The following is a 21,891-nucleotide window of genomic DNA, read 5'->3' on the forward strand; positions in this document are numbered from 1 at the left end:
AGATATAATTTATATTTAAAAATTATTTATGAATATTATACTAAATTAAAATTATTAAATTAATTTCAAATTAAATCGATTACGATTTATGAATTTATGGATCGAATAAAAAATAATAATATTTTGATGTCACGTTGGATCAAAGTCGAGTAAAAACTCATCTTAACTCAACTCATTGCCATACTTAGCCATTAATCATTCTTTGAAATACCTTTACTCTCCACTCCAAGCCAATAAATACAGATATCAAGATTTCAAATCAAGTATGGATCATTCATCTCCTTTTTCTTTCTCATTATATGTTTGACAAACTTCCTAACCCTAGAGGCTATTTTTATCTAAGTTAAAGCAGCTCTTTGATATTGCTATATTTGGAGTAGTTTAGGAGGTAGAAAGATGTATTAATAGCAATTGCTACAAGTTCTCATTATATTTGACAATTTTTAAAATATAATAAAAATGATATAATATCGATACAATTTAAAATTTTTGTCAAAATTGGGTTTAGCAAAATCTAAAAAAATTATGTCTTGTATTTGATATATCGACTAGAGAAGAATGAAAGAGTTCACATTGATTGAAAATACTTCATAGGATTATAAGAGAATGAAAAGGTACATGTGTAATTTTGAGAGTATGTTTTGATTGATTTCATCTATTTGTAATTTTGTATAACTAGTTAATCTTTTTTGCCGTTCGTGAAGGTAGGTAAGTTGAGTATCAAACAATGTTAAATTATTCTCTTATGTGGATGCTTTATATTTTGATTTCACTTTTGCTTGCTCAATTTGCTAATTGAATCAGGGCTTTTAGCTCGACAATTGGTATCAAAGTCATATTTGAAGCAAATGTGGATAGGATACCTAACAACTGGTATCTAAACAAATGTTTGAGATGTCGAAAGAAGTAAGCTTGGAAGAGCTCGATTCAAGAGAAAAGTTCAAGTTTAAAGTTTGAGATATTAGATTGTATAAATTTTGAAAACACACGAGAAAAAATGATTACGAGACTTCTATTGCGTATAGAGTTGAGCATATCTAACATAAGCATGCAAGTTTAAGTGGATTAAAAGAGAATAAGAAGGTCCATAAAGATGTATTTGTTTGTTTAGATTACGAATACTTCATAGGATTAAAAAAAAATGAAAAAGTCCATAAATATTGTTTAGGATTGAGTGGTGATTAATTTTGATATATTTATAATATTTTACAACTAAGGAATTTTTTCTATCATCTGTAAAGATAGGCGAATTGAATGTCAAACTATATTAAATTATTATCTGGGATGTTTTATGTTTGCATTTCGCTTCTACTCGTTGGATTGTTTAGTTAAATGAAGGCTTTTGGCCCAACATAAAATGTCGTCACCTTGTGACAAGAAAATTTTTTTGCCCTATCTCTTTCTAGTCATAGTTTTCCTTAGTGTTCTTCACGAGTATGCAAAGCTGGTTTCCATTTCTAATTTTGCATTCGTTGTTCTTTCAAAAATTATTCTATGTTTGACAAAATTTGTTAATTTTTAAATCAACAAATTTATTCATAAATTATAGCTTTCATTAATTTATTTTTATATTTAGTTTAATTCAACTAAAATTAAAAATATATTATATAAAATTAAATTACTTAAAATTTTAATTCTAAAAGTGTTAAAAATGATTAACTAAAATAGTCGTATTAATTTTTTTATAAATTTTATAAATGAATTTTCTTTTTTATTATTAGACTTCTTTTTATAATTAGACTAAAAAAATGTTTCAATGATTTACTAAAATACCCTTAATATAAAATTTTAATTCCAAAAAATGTTAAAAGTAATTGATTAAAATACCATTATTAAATTTTTTCCATAAATTTTAATTTAAATAAATTTTCTTATTGGACTTCGCTTTTATAATTAGACCCATTTAAGACACAAAATATAATTTTTATATCAAATAAAAATACAAATGAAACAAGATCAAAGCTTATTATGTACATAAGAGTAAGATATTTATATGATGTTTATTTCTTTATTGTTAAGAAATTAATTACACATGTAGTTTATGTTGATCAATAAATTTATTAAAAATAATCATAATTTAATCATTGAAGTATATTTATTTTTTTCTATTTTTTGCCTTTCAATTTTTTGTTTTAATTTATTTGCTAATTATATATGTATGTTAATAATTTTATTGTTTGTATGTTTTATGGGTTGATTATTTTATCATTGATAACATAATTAAATCTTTTTACTTTCTTGAAATAATTCCTTAATATATATCACTTTTATAATTTAACCTGACTTCTATAATTAGTTTCCTTTTTATATATATTTTTAGAATTTGATAATTGTTATTTCCATAAACAAAAACTAATATAAGATCAAATGCAATTGAATTGCACATCCATCACCAACAATTAGTATTATATCATTCATTAAACACTTTGAACACTTCAATTAGATTTTTATCCATAGAATTAGATGATGGAGGAGGTGATGAAGTTACCAACAACTTAGAACCAAATTGTTATAAGAATCATTCATATTGATTTTTTCTATCTTAAGATGATTTCATTTTTCTCAATTGTGTTAAATTGCTTATTTTTTGTCATCTAAGTAGTTGAATGATTACACGTGAATTATTCTTAGTAGAGAATTATCAAATAAAATAAGATTAATTATTTTTTGTGAATTCTTTCAATGTGTGACAAAATTTATTGGAACCATCTTTTAATGTGTTTATGCTAAAATTATATTCATTTATGAAAATTTGTATTTTAATGCTGAAAATAAAAAACATTATAAATTGTATAGGTGCTATATAATAAGTTTATTGTTTTGAGAATTGGAATTTCTTTAAGAAAAGATGACAATTACCTAGGTTAGGAATTTATTTTATTTCATTTTAAATTTTAAAAAAGAAAATTTAAGTTTTTAATTGGTAGAGCATACAATTACATTCAACCGATGAAGCATCAGTAGAAGATTATCCTAAGTAAAAAAAAAAAAAAGATGAAAAATTTACTAGTTATGCATATCTTTATCTTCTCCACACAAAGTTAGTGCTATACGATGCTTTAATGAAGAATGTGTAAATGTATTGACTTCAATTTTTTTTTTTTTAGATTTAATATGAAACTCTTTTATTAGGACAAACATTATATACTCCTTCATTTTCTCCATTATATTAGTTAAAGAGTGTTTAGTGTTGTATCAAAATTTTTAAGATTATCGTATTAGTTAATATTTGTTTAAAAGCACTGAAATTCATCAAATTAATTATTAGTATTACATTTAATATAAAAATATTATTATAAATTATAATTTAACTAAACTTAAAAGTGACTTAAAAATATTAATTAACAAAATTCATTTGATAAATATTTATTTAATTGTGTGTTTAGAATTTTAATCATTTTTGAATTTTGGCCTTTTAATAATTTGAATAGTGTTTTAGACTTAAAATCAGTGATTTATTTGGTTGAGTAAGTTTTTTCATCTACTTCTATCCATAGTATAGTTTTTTATTCATTTATACACATGAGAAAATTTAACTCTATAATTGGTACATGCTTATCTTTGTTTAAAAAATTGGATTCAAATCATCTTAAATCCAAATAACAAAAGAATTATACTCAGTTACTTATAATTGCAATTTTACTTTAAAAATATGAAGCGAAGTGAAGCATTCACAACAATTCAAAACTATCTCAGTGGCAAGTCCACTGCGTCTGCTGAGAGGCTTAAGGCTGATGTTGTAAAAGATAGCCAGTCTCTAGACCTTAGTATGGATTGTAATAAGGAAATTGCTGATGAGTTTCAAGGGGTGAAAGTTTGGTGGACTTAAAATAAAACTGCTTCAAGATCAATGCAATTCTCTGTTTTTCCTGTAGCTGATGAGAAGAGGTATTATAAGCTCACATTCCACAACAGGCAAAAAGAAATCATTACTGATTCTTATCTTTGTCATTTGCTAAACGAAGGGAGAGCAATTGGGAGAAATAACTGCCTACGAAAGCTCTACTATAACAATTTTAGCCCGGATCAATTGAGCCTGGTCTAAATGGGGCAAAATGGCCCATTTTATTTTTAGTTTTATTATTTTTATTTTTGTTATATATATATATTTTATCTAATAATATATATATATATATTTAGTTATCCATTAATATTATTTTTTATTATTTATCTATTAATGTATATTTTTTTATATTTATCTAGTATTATTTTTTTTTTATTTATCTGTTCTGAATTTTATTTTAATTATCATCTTATGTACATAATTTTTAGTTCTAGAGAAAGTTTTTTGTCGTGAATTAGGGGGTTGAAAGAATTTTGATTGGATTCAAAGAATAAATCCTAGTCCCGAAGGAAATTGGGATTTATCAAAAACTCTTTTGAAATAGAACCCATGCACACACAGACGACAAAAAATACAGAGAGGTAAAATTAGAGGCAAAAGTAGTGTTAGAGGCAGTTTAGAACTTTTAGGAAATTTTTTGAAATTTTTTTTGGAAAGTTTCTTTGAAAATTTTCCAAAAATTTTCCAAAATCCAGTGAAATTTTCGACTAAATTCAAGTTTTTCGGTGATTATTTTAGCCAAAAACCCAGTTTCTAGTGAGAATTCCACCGGAGTTCTTCACGAGTAAAGAAAAGAAGGAGAAAGCTAAAGGAAAGAGAGAGAAGGAATGGAGGTAGTCTACGAAAGAAACAAAAATTGGAGCCTTTTATAGTGCCAAAAAATGACGTCGTTTTGCACTTAAGAAAACCCCAGGATCTACACGTTCCCATTCGGGTGACCCGACCCGTAGCACTAACCCGTTTCTAACCCAGGTTCAACCCGCGCCTCAGCCAACCTTTTCAACCGAGCTGAGCCACCAAGCTACGTCATCCGAGCCGTGATTTTTGTCTTGAGTCGAGCCGTTTCCCAACCGAGCCGAGTCGTTCCAAAGATTTTTTTTTTCTTATTTATTTATTATTATTATTATTTATTGATTAGATTAGAATTATTTGATATTTTTTATTTTATTTTTTTAAAAATGATTTTCTTTAAATAAAATTTCAAAAAAATATATTTTTGAGGAAAAGTTCAAAGTATCAATTTTTCTCGAAATTAAAGTTTCAGAAAAACATTTTGGGGAAAAGTTGGAAGTACCAATTTTTCTAAAAAAAATGTTTTAAGAAAAAGTTGAAAGTATCAATTTTTCTTGTACAAAAGCAATGAGTTTTTGAAGTGAAAATGATTTATATCTAAAGTTGAATCATTATTCTTTTTTTTTTCATTTTATTTTTTTTATTTTTTGAATTTTCTTTAATGTTAAATAATTCGACGGTAGAGTCTCTGCAATTGAAATAGTAGTTTCCTTGCATACTTTTGAAATGAAAGAATTTTCTCAATTTTATGCTAAAAGTATTAGAGTCAATTGAAAATAATTTCTAATAATTAATTATTTAGTAAATTTTTAAGGCTTATTGGATAACACAAAATTAAGTTGGTACCATCTTTCAATGGGCGTTGTGAGGGTGCTACAACCTTTCTCACACGTAACCGTACTCTCGAACCCTATTCTGGTTAGTAGACCTGAATCTATTCTTTTAGCGACCCTTAGGCTTAGGTGTTTCTTAAAAGGATAGTTTCGTAGGTGACCAATCGCACCTAAATAAAAAAGATTAGTGGGGACTCTTCAAATCAATGTCTAGCGATGGATCCCCAGATCTAAACGTTATGACAGTTTGGCGATTCCGCTGGAGACGTGTGAGAATCAGGCCAGCAAATAAATTTGTGTTATCTAAAAGCCTAATAAAATTGAACCTTTTTGTATAGATTTTTTATTCATTCATGTTTATTTACTTTATTAATTATGTTATTCATATGTATATGCATAATATGAGCTCTATACCCGAACTCCGTCCCTCTAAGAAGAAGTAAAATACCTATTGCTTTCATGAGGTTTAATGCCTCTACAGTGGCTAGCGAAATACTCCCACACAAATTGAACATTTTTCACTTGTAGCCTATAATGGGTGAGGATTAGGGTACCTTACTAGTCTGTGATGGACAATGATGTAAGAAGCAATTTGAGAACCTTTAGACTTTAACTTCAAATCACATATAGTGAACCTTAAGAGTGCCTAACCTATAGATAGAGCCATTATCCTTCTTTTTTAGAATTGCCTAAAAGCATAGGGTTCATTTCTCTTATTCTGTGTGATGTTTTAATTTACTTAGTTTTTTTTTTTTTTTTGGGCATACTAACTTTTTCTCTCATTTTTTTGCATTAGTTCATGCTCATATCATAAAGTTGCATAAAAAATATTTGCTTAAAAAATGATCTTCAATAAAAGTTTTTCATGGACTCCACAGAACGATTAGTTTACTCCTCATCTGTATTAGCTTATTGTGAGCTACCCAATGAAATAAAAATCCAGTCAGAAAAGATGCAACTAAAGATGAGGGATTGTTTACCAATCGACTATAATTCTACCTTGTCTCAAGAAACATCTATCATTCTCAAACAAAATAATCTAAAAGAATTGGTTGATATATGGAAGAAAATGAGCCCAGCTAGACTTTTTTTCAGAGACATAGGCATATATCACACCTTCTCGCAATAGTTATCGACGATCAACTAATCAGAGCTGCAACATAATTCTAGGATCTTACATACAAGTGTTTCATCTTCAATGAAGTTGATATGACACCAACCATCGAAGAATATTCAACTTTGTTGGGTTTATACCTCAAGACTCCTGATAAGATATATGTCAAAAAACACAAGTTAGGATTTTATAAAGATTTGGCTCGATTTATGGGGATAGACAAAGAAGTCATGGATTCTCATACAAAAAAGAAACAAGAACACGTTTGCCTATCTTTGAAGTTCTTTCATGAGTTTCTAGTGCAACATGCTAACAAAGAACAGGGGTTAGATGTATTTGGCTTAGCTATATGCGGAATGGTGATATTTCCAAAGGTTTTGGGTTATATTAAAATAGTGGTGGTTGACTTCTTCGAGAGTGTGATCAATGGTTGTAACCCTTCAACGGTAATATTAGCAAAGACTATCAGATATTTGAGTTACTGTTATCAAAATGGAGGACGTTTTATTGGCTGCATACAGTTATTATACTTATGGATGAAAAGTCACTTCGAATGGAGAAAAGGTGTTTTCTCGAAGCTTTATGTCCGTAATTAAGCTCTGATCAAGGAATTCTATGAAAATAGGTGGTCAGAACAAAAGCCTAAAAAGGAGTGGATAGCTTTCCTACAAAAATTGACTAGTGTCGAAGTAAGATGGTTGATCCTATGGATGAATCATGAACCTATACTGTATCAATGTAGAGATAATACTGTGGTCTCACTTTTGGGTTTATAGAAAGTAACAAGTTATACATCACTTCTAGTGAGAAGATAGTTTGGGACAGAACAGTTCATTTTTATGACGCATGGGCTTCATCAATTAGATTTCTCTTACAATAAACCAAAAGCATTTTAGAGGATGAATGAGATGATTAAAGCATGGAAAAACCCTCGAAGAGTGAGTCCTAGATCATTCATTGATAAGGTCACCCTTGGATACTTGGTTTGGAGAGCAAAATGAAGACAGAAAATGGTATTCATTTATGAAAGCTTTCAACCACTAATAAGAGAAGAGCTTAAAGAGATACCATCAGAATTGGAGCTTACGACAAAGGAATTTGAATCCGAAAAAAGATAAGTTAAAGCAAGAGATTTAAAAACTTCGAGAAGAGAGAGATCAATGGAAAAAAAGAGCCAAAAAGCATAAACTCAAAGTTTGCAAGATTGCTAGGAAGCATGACACAGCAGTCCAAGACTTATCAGAGTTACACCATGAACATAAGAGGTTGTGTGTAAGGGTACAAGCCAAAGAGATAACAATTATTGAGCTGATTGAAGAAAATGTAAGATTAAAACAAGAATATGCTAAATTAGAAGAAAAAAGTACCCAAGTATAGACAGAGAATAACATGTTGAATAACTGCCTAAGCAGGTTAAGACAAAAATTGAATGAACAAGAAGATCATATTGCTACATTGGTTAGAGAGCATAGAAAGTTATCATACCAAATCTGGTGTGATAAAAGAAAGAACTTAAAAAGATAAAAGTACATTGAGCACCTAACGACCCAAATTTTTGAAGGGGTATGCATGGCAAGAGAGATGGTAGAAGAGGCAGAGGCATTAAAATAAGTGGTGGCCCTAGTAAAAGAACATGGACAATGTCTCTTAAACTTTATCGAAGAAGCTAAGGGCCAGTATGAGAAGATCAAACAATTTTATGATTATAATTCTAAGATGATAAACTCAATGTAAATAAAAGTTTTTTGGAATAAATGAAAATTTTTAGTTAAGCATAGTCTTAAGGCAAGTGTTTTTTGCATACATGCATTTTCATTCGTTGCATTCTCATTCATTACACTTAATAAAATAACCATGAGATAATCATATAAATTTGCTAATTCTAAAAATATGGTATTCAAGGTTCAAGGATAGCTCCATCCAGTAAGAACTCTGCCTACCGATATAACATAAGAGCCAGACCTAGACAAATGGAGCAAGAAAAGCTGGAAAAAGCATAGGAAAAGATTGAGAATGAGTTGAACAAGATTTTAGATGCTTTCAATAAGATGAATAAGTGTAAAAAAATAGAAAAAAATACAAGCCAATAAAGCCCTCCATCACAAGAAGTGGTCGACCTTTTGTATGCTTTAGGTTTTGGTCAACAACAAGCTCAGCCCATACAAGATATTTTGTTACAACAATTCCCATATCTTGTATACCCTGAAATACCATCAGTTTTAAATCCAGGGTATTACCATAGCTATGTAAATCCTATCTTTACTGAAAAGGTAATAGAATCGATTTAAGTTCCTAATCTAGATGACTTGAAAGAGAATGAGAAAGAAAAAGCAAAGGTGGTGGAATCTCAGGAAAATTCAAAGATTAGTATGCTTGAACAAAGATTACGGGCTATAGAAGGATTGGATTTTATGGTTCTATTGATGCTGATGGGCTGTGCTTAGTCCTGGATGTAGTCATTCTACCAAAGTTCAAAGTACCAGAGTTTGAGAAATACGATGGTATAAAGTGTCCGAAAACTCATATTACTATGTATGTATTTCAAGATAGCCTTACAGGATCTGCTGCTAGATGTTATATCTAGCTGGATAGAACTCGTATCCATTCTTGGAGTGATATGGTCGATGATTTCATCAGTCATTATCGACATATTATGGATCTGGCTCCTGATCGTTTGTCTTTACAGAACCTAAAGAAAAAGACAAATAAGTCTTTTAAAAAATACGCCCAGAGATAGAGAGATGTAGCTTCTCAAGTGCAACCTCTTTTGACTGAGAAAGAGACTACAGTGCTTTTGTCAGCATTTTAAAATCTCTCTATTATGGAAAGATGATAGGGAATGCAACCAAAAACTTCACTGACATAGTGATTTCAGGAGAAATTATTGAGAGTGCTATCAAGAATGGCAAGTTGAAAGGAGGTGAAGCATCTAACAAAAGAGCCTCAAAGAAGAAAGAGATTGAAGCTCAGGCTATGAGCTTTCATAGACAGTAATTCGAGAGTTATCAACCCTACTCACCACAAGGATGCCTTCCATATTATCCTGCTGTGAATAACACTTTCCCTTACCCATACCAACCATTCGCACAGTCGTCTTATCCCCAAACATATCAACCTCTTCTTAGGTCTCAGAATACCACATATAGTCCTAACACTCAACCTACCTCAAAACCTCAGACCCGTCCAGCCAACCCAATAGGAGGTTCTCGGGAGCAACGAACCACTCTTGAAAAGCTTGTATTTGACCCAATCCTTATAACCTATATAGAGTTATATTGTGAGCTTTACAACAGTCATCTAATTACCTCTAGTAAATTAAAGCCACTCAAGTAACCTTACCCTAAGTGGTATGATCCCACAACCTATTGTGACTATCACTATGAGATTGTTGGTTACTCCACTAAAAATTATACTATCTTGAAACATAAAGTGCAATGACTGATCAAGGATAGAATGATTAGTTTTGATACAAGAAAAGTAACTACACCAAATGTTAGTGGCAATCCTTTGCCTAATCACAATATGAATGCTCTGAGTAATGAACAGAAGTGCTATCTGAAAAGAAAAGTGACAGATATTAAGACACCTTTTAATCAACTGTTTAATGTTTTATGAAAAGCTGACATAATACAACTAGTAAGTTCGCACAGCTATCATGATAGGGCAGGCACTAGTTGTAAACATCATAATAGAACAGTTGGTCACCCTATCAAAACTTGTGAGCAATTTCTCTAAGAGGTATAAAAACTTTTGGATTCATGCCAGCTGGAAGTCTATGAAAAGGAAAAAGTTTCAAAATATGTTGAAGTATCCATGACTGATAAGCATGCAAAATTATTTCCAAAGTCGGTGACAATTCATTGTGGGCATAAGCCAAAATCAGTCCTAGATAAACTCATTCCTCGACTGGTAACTTTTAAAGTTTTGATTCCCTTCTCATATAAAGAAGATAAAGCTGTACCCTAAAAATATGGTTGTGATACAGTGGTTCAGGGGCAAGAAGAGAATGTCTCTAAGACTGACACCTCCAATATAATTGGTGTAAGGGGTATTACTCGAAGTAAAAGATGCTACACTTCAAAAATGTTGGAGAAGGCTAGAAGAGAGAAAGTTAAGGTAGGAGAAGAATGGAATAACCCTGAAATGGAACCTGAAGAGGATCGTCCGAAGTCAGTGTTAGAAAAAGAGCCATGTGTATTTCTAAAGTTGGTAAAACATAGTGAATATTTAGTTGTTGAACAATTGAATAAAATGCCAGCACGAATCTCATTATTATCACTGCTATTGAATTTGAAATCACATCGAAATGCCCTACTAAAAGTATTGAACCAAGCATATATGGCATATAATGTATCTGTTGAATATGTGAACCACATAGCTAGAAATTTAGTTATGCCAAATTATATTTCATTCAATGATGATGAGATTTCCCCACAGGAAAGAGAAAGTATCAAGGCTCTGCATATCACAGTCAAATGTAAGAGTTATATCATGGCTAAAGTTTTTATTGATAATGGCTCCGTTATCAATGTCATACCTATGTCAACTTTGGCAAGGTTACCTATCGACTACTCTCATGTGAAAGACAGTCAAATGATAGTGTGAGCTTTTGATAAAACCAAAAGGAAATTTTTGAAAGAAATTGATGTACCCTTATAAATTGGGCCGTGAACTTTTAATGTGAAATTTTAAGTAATGGATATCTCTCCATCTTATAATTGTCTACTAGGAAGGCCATGGATTCACATGGCAGGTGTTGTTCCTTCTACTCTTCACAAAAAAATTAAGTTCAATATGAAAGGCCAGTTAGTGGTAGTGTTTAGGGAGAAAGACACTAGTGACCCAACTTTTAAATGCCCCATATGTGGAAGCTACCGAGAAAATGGAGAAGTGTTCCTATCGATCTTTTGAACTAGTTAATTTTATAGGTGAATGACTTAAAAATCAATTTTTTTTAAGGATACTGATGGGCCAAGTCATCAATAAAGGCTGTTATCCAGGATTAAGGTTAGGTAAGAACTTACAAGGAATAAGAGAGCCCCTGACAGTGGTAAACAATAGTGAAAGGCTAGGCTTAGGGTATGAAACAGCAGAATGAGAGATCAGGAAAAGACCAGCAGGTAAAATAGTAAGATTAATGATCATCTCACACTTGTATAAGACTTTCAAGCCTAGAGGATTCATGTACTCAAATGCAAAAGAAGATTATGAGCAAAGTATGGAAAAGACATTCGTCCAATTGACCATCCATGCCATTGAAGATGAAATGGGGTTTGAACAAAAAGGGTGGGTCCACCCTTGTCTGCCAGATCATGAGCGAAACAATTGGAGTATCATTAAAATGCCTTTTAGTCTTGAGACCAATCTAATGTAATTGTACCTTTTAATAGCTGTTACCCAAAGCATTGGGATGATCTTTCTTGTTTGAACCATTTATCTTTTGTTATTTTAATAAAAATTAAGAAGGATGCATTTTCATTCATTTCTTCTTGTGCCTTCATTATTGTCATTTTTCTATTTTTTCAAGCATATCTGACCAATATATCCTATTTCATTCAATTTCAAGTCCTTAAATGAACATGAAGATAATTATGATAACAATCAAGAGGTTAGTTTTGAGAATTCAATTAACACTGATGAACTTGACAATGAAGAGAATTATGAGGACTATGTTATGCCTCCGGACCTAATGAGATTGATTGAACAAGAAAATAAGCTAATTGAGCCTCATCAGAAGATAATTAATTTAGTGAATCTGAGAGATGAAGAGAACAAAAAAGGTGTCAGAATTGGCACTTCACTTTTATCATGAGATAAGTAATGTTTGGCATATCTACTTCGAGAATTCATAGATGTACTTGCTTGGTCTTATCAGGATATGTCAGGGTTAAGCATAGAGATAATAGAGCACAGATTGCCCCTAAAGCCAGAATGTAAGTCAATCTAATAGAAACTGAGGTGAATAAAGCCTAAAATGCTACTAAAGATCAAAGAAGAGGTGAAGAAATAGTTTGTGCAGGTTTTCTACAAGTGGCTAAGTATCCAGAGTGGGTAGCTACTATAGTACCAGTTCCTAAGAAAGATAGAAATGTACAAATGTGTGTAGACTATCCTGATTTGAATAAGGCTAGCCTAAAGGATAACTTTTTTTGCCTCACATTGACACACTAGTAGATAACACAGCTAAGCATTCAATTTTCTTTTTTATGGATGGGTTCTCAAGGTATAATCAGATAAAAATGACTGCAGATGATATGAAAAAAACTACTTTTATGACTATGTAAGGAACCTTTTATTACAAAATCATGCTTTTTGGGTTAAAGAATGCTGGGGTAACATACCAAAGGGCCATGGTGACACTCTTCTATTACATGATACACAAAGAGATTGAGGTATATATGGATGATACGATTGTAAAATCTCGTGAAGATGAAGATCATATCACCAACCTTAAAAAATTATTTGAGAGATTAAGAAGGTTCTAGCTCAAGTTAAACCCAGCCAAGTGCATCTTTGGGGTAAAGTAAAAAAAGTTACTAGGCTTTATAGTCAGTGAAAGAGGGATTGAAGTTGATCTAGACAAGATATGGGCCATTCAAAATTTGTCACATTCGAGTACACCAAAGAAAGTTCGAGGTTTTCTGGGAAGATTGAATTACATTTCTTGGTTAATCTCTCAGCTTACCTACAAATGTGATCTCATATTTAAGCTTTTCCGTAATAATAATCTTAGAAAATGGAATAAGAAATGCTAAGTGGCTTTTGATAAAGTTAAGTAATACTTGTCAAATCCTCTAGTATTGGTGCCACCTGTTCTAGGAAAATTCTTAATTTTATACTTGACAGTGTGTGAGAATTCAATGAGATGTGTGCTGGGGCAGCAAGATGAGTCTAGCTGAAAGGAGAGAGCTATTTACTATCTGAGTAAAACGTTTACAGAATATGAATTTAAGTATTCTTCATTTGAGAAAATGTGTTGTGCATTAGCATGGACTATCAAAAGACTCAGATAGTATATGCTCTATCATACCACATGGCTCACAGTAAAATTAGATCTAATTAAATACATCTTTGAGAAGCTTTCTTTATTTGAAAGAATTACTAGATGGCAAGTAATGTTCTCAAAATATGATATTATATATATAAGCCAAAAGATAATAAAAGAAAGTGCTATAGTGGAGTTTCTTGTAGATGGTGCTATTGAAAAATATCAACCAATGAGATTGGAATTTTTTGATGAAGATTTAATGACTATTTTCCAACTGAAGAAGAGAAAGTATGAAGAAAAGTATTAAAAAATGTATTTTGATGGAGCTGTCAATGCCTTGGGACATGAAAGTGAGGCAATTCTGATTTCTCTAGAAAAATAATACTATCCTGTAACAGCGAGGTTAAATTTTAATTGTATAAATAACATCGCTGAATATGAGGCATGTATCATGCATTTACAAGCTGTTATAAATAGAAGAGTGAAAACATTAAAAATGTTTGGAGACTCAACTCTAGTTATATATCAATTGAAAGGAGAATGGGAGACAAGAGATTCAAAACTCGTTCGATATCATAAGTATATTTTAGAGTTGATAAAGCAGTTTGAAGATATCTAGTTTGACCATTTACCTCGAGAGGAGAATCTGGTTGTCGATGCCTTGGCTACTATGGCTGCAATGATTCGAATTAATGACAATACTACCATTCAACCCATTAGGCTAGATATTAAGGATATGCCAGCTCATTGTTCTAATGTAGAAGAAAAAGAGGATGGAAAACCCTGGTATTATGATATCTTCAGTATATTAAGGATAAACAATATCTAGTTCAAGCAACAGAGAATGATAAAAGAGTCATTCGAAGATTAGCTATAAGTTTTTTCCTGGATGAGGATGTTTTGTACAAAAGAAGTCATGATCAAGTGTTACTGAGATGCATAAGTAAGGTTGAAGTAAGGAAATCATTGAAGAGGTGCATGATAGAATATATGAGGCACATGTTAGTGGACACATGATGACAAGACAGATCACGAGAGCAGGGTACTATTGGTTGAAATAGAGAATGATTACATTGACTATGCTCGTAAATGCCATAAATGTCATATATATACTGATAAGATCTATGCTCCACCATCTGCTTTACACATTTTGGCACCACCTTGACCATTTTCAATGTAGGGCATAGATGTCATTGGTCCTATCACCCTAATGGCTTTTAATGGGCGTAGGTTTATTTTTATGATGATAGACTACTTCACTAAATGGGTGAAAGCAGTATCATTTGGGAGTGTGACACGGTTCGTGATCCGTAAATTCATAAAAAGAGAAATTATTTACAGATACGAACTTTTAGAAAGAATCATTTTAGATAATGTCAAGAATCTAAATAGTAGAATGATGAATGAAATATGTGCCCAGTACAAGATTAAGCATCATAATTCGGTGCCATACCATTAGAAAATGAATGAGATAGTTGAGGCAACTAACAAAAACATAAAAAGAATTCTTGAGAAGATGACTGAGACTTATAAAGATTGGCATGAAAAGTTAACATTTGCACTGCATACATATCGAATGTCAGTGCCCACCTTTACTCGGACAACCCCATTTTCTTTGATCTATGAGATAGAAGTTGTACTACCAGTGGAAGTAAAGATCTCATCTTTGAGGGTTCTAAAAGAAGTTGAATTGAAAGAAGCTGAATGGATACGAGAACGCTATGAACAGTTAAATTTCATAGAAAAAAAGAGATGGATTGCATTGTGTCATGGTTAGCTATATAAAAAAAGAATGATAAGGGCTCATGATAAAAAAATTTAACCCTGTTACTTTCGAAAAGGAGAGTTGGTCTTGAAAAGAATCCTCTCAACCCAACACGATAATAGAAAAAAATGGACTTCGAATTGAGAAAGGTCGTATGTGATGAAACGGGCTCTCTCGAATGAAGTACTGATACTGACTAAGATGGATGAAAATGATTTGTCCCATCCTCTAAATTTTGATGCTGTGAAGAAATACTATGCTTAAAAGAAAAAAAGATAAAAAAAAAAAAGAATGAAAAAGGATGACTCAAGGCGAAAACCCTAAAAGGATGGTTTAAGGCATAGGGGGTTTATCTAAGTTGAAAACTTGAAAAGGTAGCTTAGATAAGGAGAATATAGCATCAAATCTAAAAATTCATTAGTCGTAAGGCTAGCAAATTTGAAAGAGCTCTAAGTTGTTAAGTTCATCAGATGATTGGGTTTTCAGAAGAACCTTGAGATGTGTTATCATGATTGTCCGATTGTTCATTTTTGGGCATTGTCTCCCTATGCCTATTTTTGTAATTCTTTTTTGGCCAAAGTTTGCCAACATTTTTGCTAATAAAAGACATTCTACTTCACTCTTTGTGTGCCTTTTCTGTTAATTGTTTCCTAATATTCTTATTCTTTTCTCATTAATGCCTTGCAATGGAAGAAATATGTGAATACATTCTTACTTTTTGATATTGAAATAATGATTGATAAATAACTAATAACATGAAAGATTACTACATTACATTAGAAAGATCAAGAGTGATAAAGGCAAATTTGAGATGTTCAGTTCTTGATAAGGACATTGAATTTAGAAAGAGATTGCCTGTAGAAAGATACTACAATTAAATAAAAGAGATGATTAAGAGTTACGGTGACTAGGTCTTTGAAAAATCAAGGGTTCGAGGCCCAAGAAAAGAGCTTGAGAAACTTTAGTACCACAATTGAATAGAAATTAATTAGCCAACATTTGCATAGCATGCATTGAATTTCACACGCATTGCATAGCATATAATACATTCAAGAAAATATAGTGCATAAATTCAAGAAGTAGGGGTATTCCAAAATCCCACATAGATAAGACAGATGTGAAGACATTTTTAAATTTGAAAAGAAGCTTGTCAGGTAAATTTATAATCCTTGAAATAGGATATCTTTCGGTATCAAGATTGATTTGTAAGACTTTTAGGCATAATCTCCTGAAATTCTTTCAAACATGATTTTTAACTCTAGACATAATTGTCAAGGAGCATTTACTTTCAAAGTTATGGTGCCTTTGTTTAGAGGAGCAATTTATTTTTCAAAAGTCATTGAGTCTCTATTTAGAGGAGCTTTATTTATCTTTTCAAAGTCGTAAAGCCTCTATTTAGAGGAGCTTTATTTATTTTTTCAAAGTCGTTGAGCCTCTATTTAGAGAAGCTTTGTTTATCTTTCCAAAGTCGTTGAACCTCTGTTTAGAAGAGCTTTATCTATTTTTTCAAAGTCGTTGAGCCTCTGTTTAGAGGAGTTTTATCTATTTTTCTAAAGTCGTTAAGCCACTATTTAGATGAGCTTTATTTATTTTCTAAAGTCATTGAACCTTTATTTAGAGGAGCTTTGACCAAAATTTTAACAAAAAAAAAAAAAGCAAAAAATATCTAGTTGAGTCTTGAATGGGTGTCTACGTCTTTGCATAATTTCTGTTTTACAGAAAATGTGCAAAAAGGAACAGCTATAGATACCCAATTTGGTCCAGGCCCGGATCAATTGGGCCTGGTCCAAATTAGGCAAAATGGCCCATTTTATTTGTATTTTTAATTTTATTATTTTTATATATTTTTATCTAATAATATATATATTTAGTTATCCATTAATATTATTTTTTATTATTTATCTATTAATGTATATTTTTTATATTTATCTATTATTATTTTTTTGATTTATTTGTTCTAAATTTTGTTTTAATTATCATCTTATATACATAATTTTCAGTTCTAGAGGGAGTTTTCTACAGTGAATCAGGGGGTTGAAAGAATTTGGATTGGATTCAAAGAATGAATCCTAGTCCTAGAGGGAATTGGGATTGATCAGAAACTTTTCTGGTCAATCCCTATAAATAAGTGTTGAAACAAAACCCAAGCACACAGACAACAAAAAACACAGAGAGGTGAAATCAGAGGAAAAAATAGTGTTAGAGGCAGTTTAGAACTTTTAGGAAATTTAAAAAAAAAATTTTTTAAGAGTTTTTCTGGAAAATTTTTGGAAAGTTTTCAGAATCCGATGAAATTTTTTTACGAAATTCAAGTTTTTCGGTGATTATTTCGACCAAAAACCTAATTTTCGATGAGAATTCCACCGGTGTTCTTCACAGGTAGAGAGAAAGAGGAGAAAGTTGAGGGGAAGAGTGAGAAGGAAGGGAGATAGTTTGCGAAAGAAATAGAAGTTGGAGCCTTTTATAGTGCTGAAAAATGACGTCATTTTACGCTTAAGAAAACCCTAGGATCCACGTGTCCCCATTCGGGCAACCTGACCCGTAGCGCCAACCAGCTTCTGACCCAGGTTCGACCCGCGCCTCAATCGACCTTTTCAGTAGAGTCGAGCCATCAAGCCGCATCATCTGAGCCGTGATTTTTGTCTTGAGCCAAGCCGTTTCCCAACCGAGCTGAACCATTCCAAAGGTTTTTATTTATTTATTTATTTATTATTATTATTTATTGATTAGATTAGAATTATTTGGTATTCCTTATTTTATTTTTATTTTATTTTTTAAAAATGATTTTCTTCAAATAAAATTTCAAAAAAAATATTTTTGAAGAAAAGTTGAAAGTATCAATTTTTCTTGAAAATAAGTTTTTCTAAAAAATATTTTTGAGAAAAAATTAAAAGTATCAATCAGACTAAATGAAGCCATGTAGCTTTTGAGCATCTTACTACATTTGATACTTTGGCAATGGACCCAAAGAAGAAAAAGGAAATCATGAATGATCTCATTAAGTTTAGCATGGGAAGAGATTACTAAGCAAGGATTGGAAAGGCTTGGAAACGTGGATATCTCTTTTATGGTCCTTCAAGCAATGGCAAATCAACCATCATTGCTATTATGGCTAATTTTTTTAAGTATGATGTTTATGATCTTGAACTTACTGCGGTCAAGGATAACACATAGTTGAGAAGGCTTTTGATTGAGACATCAAGTAAATCAATCATACTGATTGAGGACATTGACTGCTCTCTTTCTCTTAGTGGCCAAAAAAAGAAAAAGAAAAAGAAGTCCAAGAATGAGAAAGATGATAAAGAGATGGGTCTAATCACTAAAATGGCAAACGAAGAAGAGGAGACAACAGATAGTAATGTTACTTTATTAGGTTTTGAATTTCATTGATGGACTTTGGTCATCATGTAAGGGTGAAAAACTCATTAATTTCACCATTAATTATCTCAGAAAGCATGATCCAACTCTTATAAGGATAGAAATAATGGACAAGAAGATAGAAATGACTTATTGTTGCTTTGAAGCATTCAAGATGCTAGCAAAAAATTACTTAAAGATTCAATCTCATCCACTGTTTGAAGAAATTAGCTCATTGTTGGGTACAAACAAGATGACTCCTACTGATGTTGCAGAGAATTTGATGCCGAGGTTGGATAATGAGAATGAAAAATTGTGTTTGAATAGACTAATTGAAGCTCTTAAGGCCACAAAGGAGAAAGAACTAGGAAAAAAAGTAGAGGAAGAAGCTAGTAGGCCAAAAAAGAAGAGAAAGAGAAGCAACAATCCAATAAAGACAAAGAAAAAAAATGATTCGCTGAAACTATCAAAGATGAAAACATCAGCTAACGAAGTAAAAGAGAATTGTGTTACAGGTAATGAAGTGATACAGAAATGGTGTCATTCTTGTTGGGCAAAAAGCCTCTAATCAAACTAAGTTAGTGGAAGCAAAATCAAATAATTGATCAATCAAACAAGAAACAATAATTTAACGTGATTTGGTCTAACCGACCTACGTCTACAAACGAGAAATAAAATCCATTAGTTGCAAAGAATTACAAACATATAGTTAAATCATCAACCTCACTTAACAAGCAATGCTCATAAGACATTATCAATTTTCTTTTATCCTATAGAGTATCTCAATCTAAACAAACACATACCCTTGTGCACCCATGCATCATACCTATGTGAACTGTTTTAGTCTTTTCTAGTCCACTCATATGCACTATACCTATGTGGACCATCTCATTCTCAAGGAGTCCACTCAAACATACACACCCATAAGGACTTTAATCTCTCATAGTCATATGGGGTGTTTATCTCATAAAACCTTATAATTTTCTTACATTTTTTCTCATATCTAACCCTATAAAAACTTTACCTATTTATAAGCATATAAACTTGCCTATTAAGAATCATTTTCCTCTTAGAATATTTTTTTTACAAATCTTCTTATCCATCAAGCAATATTTAACAAATTCTAAACAAATCTCTTATCAGATTTGAGTCACTATTCCCAATAATTCCATGAAGCAAATCATAAATCTTGAAGATTGGGTTTGGTTTTTGTGTAAGTTAGTGGCAATTCTGGTAGCTTTCCACTAGCCTAGCATTTGAATAAGTATATTAGGAACTTCAATAGTATATTGTAGCTATTAGCCAGCTGTATTATTTTTAGTTTGTCTTTAAATGTGATTTCTACTTTCTAGTTCATTATAACATATGGCAAAAACTTATTACCAAGTAAACTTGTTTTGCCTGGAATGGATATAATAAATTACCTTAGACTATCTATTATAATGTTGTTTTCTCTTCTCCATAAGAAATAAGGAAAAACAATAGAAAAAAAGAAAAACTTATGTGCATTGGAAGCAACTATGAAATAATGTATAAAAATTGGTCTTGAATTTTTTGTAAAACAAAAATTATTTTAGGGTAATTTGTAGAAAGATTTATTTTGGCAAATTGGCATCCTTTCCTATTACTTTATTTACCTTTAAAGAAGTTAATTGTTTCGAGCTTTGATTAAGAAAAGCTTTAATTGAATAATTGCTAAAACTTCTTTAAAGGAATATTTATCATGGTAGATATCAGTAGCTTTCCTCAACAACCATTCAATGAACAGGGCTACTTTTTAAACCATATGTAAAAGAAAATTCTGACCATGTCCAGCCATTATGACATATTTGTCATGTTACACCATGGTGCATCAAACTCAGAACTTAATATCCCTTTTGTTAGAAATCAACATACACGCACAACACTGACACACAAACAATAGAGCAAGTCCAAAATAAGAATAAAAACACATAAATATATTTGTTTCGACCCAACCTAAAATAACTTACTCCAAACTCAATCCACTAACAAATAAATCTTTATAATTGTGAGACTTTTGGAATGAGAAAAGTCACCAAAAACTCTTTACTCAAAACTTAACCTAAAACCTAATTACACCTTTTTAATAACCTATTACTATTCTCTTGGTGTTTAACTATCTAAGATTACCACCTAAACCAAAACATCTTTTTTATAGTGGTAAAACCTTTTATAACTTTACTAAACTCCCAATATGGGATACAAGACAAACTTTCACTCTTATAACTTTACTAACTTTCAATGTTGGATTATGAGATTCAAAGTAAATCCCTGTAAATCCTCTCTTGATTTGAATCTCTAAACACTTCAATAGTATCTGTAAAGTTGACACGCTTTCCCTTCTTCTTTTCCTTCGTCATAAAAATCTCAACAATTGAGCTTCCATCAAGCATGTATAAGTGATTTTTGACCTTATTCATTTATAGAATAACACTACCATTCTTGTACACTTTCAACCAATCATTACTATCATAGTATGTGTACCCTTGAAAAGCTAATTCATTCAAAGCAATCAAATTGTAACTATAACTTAATACATATTTTACATGACAAAGCGTCGTAACAACTCCATTATGAGATTTAATGTGAGCACTCTCAATGCTTTGAATCTACATTTTTTCTTTGTTGGCAACCATAATATCTCTATACTTCTTATTTTTTTTCAACCTCATAAAGTAACTCCTATTATTACAGACATGAACTATAATAATTGAATCTAAAACCTAACTTTTATCACATTTCAAAGTTTGAGTCTTATCCTCATAAGTAACCAAAATAACATCATTATCATCAGATACAACAATAGTAGTATCACTTTTTTCTTCATTTGATTTTTTCTTATCATTTGTCCTTTTAAAAATAGCCATATCCCCTCTCAGCTTCTTGCAGTGCACTTGGATATGTCTTTTTTCATTACAATAATAACATTATATATTACTTTAATCTTTGTTTCTTAACTTAGATCTCCTTCTTAATCCATCAATCCTTTTTTGAGTTATTCGATCAAACCCTTTATAGCTAGTGCACTTCCTCTAGGTGATGAGTTATATGTTCCCATAAACCTTTCATTCTCACGCAATAGGGTAGTCATATCATTCAACTTCAAAATAGACTTATCCACCAACAAAGTTTGAATTAAAGGTTTATAGGACTTCGGCAAAGATGACAATAAAATTA

The 21,891-nt window shown here is 31.2% G+C and overlaps 1 pseudogene; it reads left to right on the forward strand.

Annotated features, from left to right (window-relative positions):
• Positions 1-3,652: 3,652 nt before the first annotated feature.
• On the forward strand, positions 3,653-19,261 carry LOC149511824 (AAA-ATPase At3g28580-like; annotated as a pseudogene).
• Positions 19,262-21,891: the final 2,630 nt, after the last annotated feature.

Source organism: Durio zibethinus, chromosome 24 (genome assembly GCF_047325235.1).
Source record: "Durio zibethinus cultivar Kanyao isolate XHJ-2024 chromosome 24, ASM4732523v1, whole genome shotgun sequence".
Taxonomy (NCBI): domain Eukaryota; kingdom Viridiplantae; phylum Streptophyta; class Magnoliopsida; order Malvales; family Malvaceae; genus Durio; species Durio zibethinus.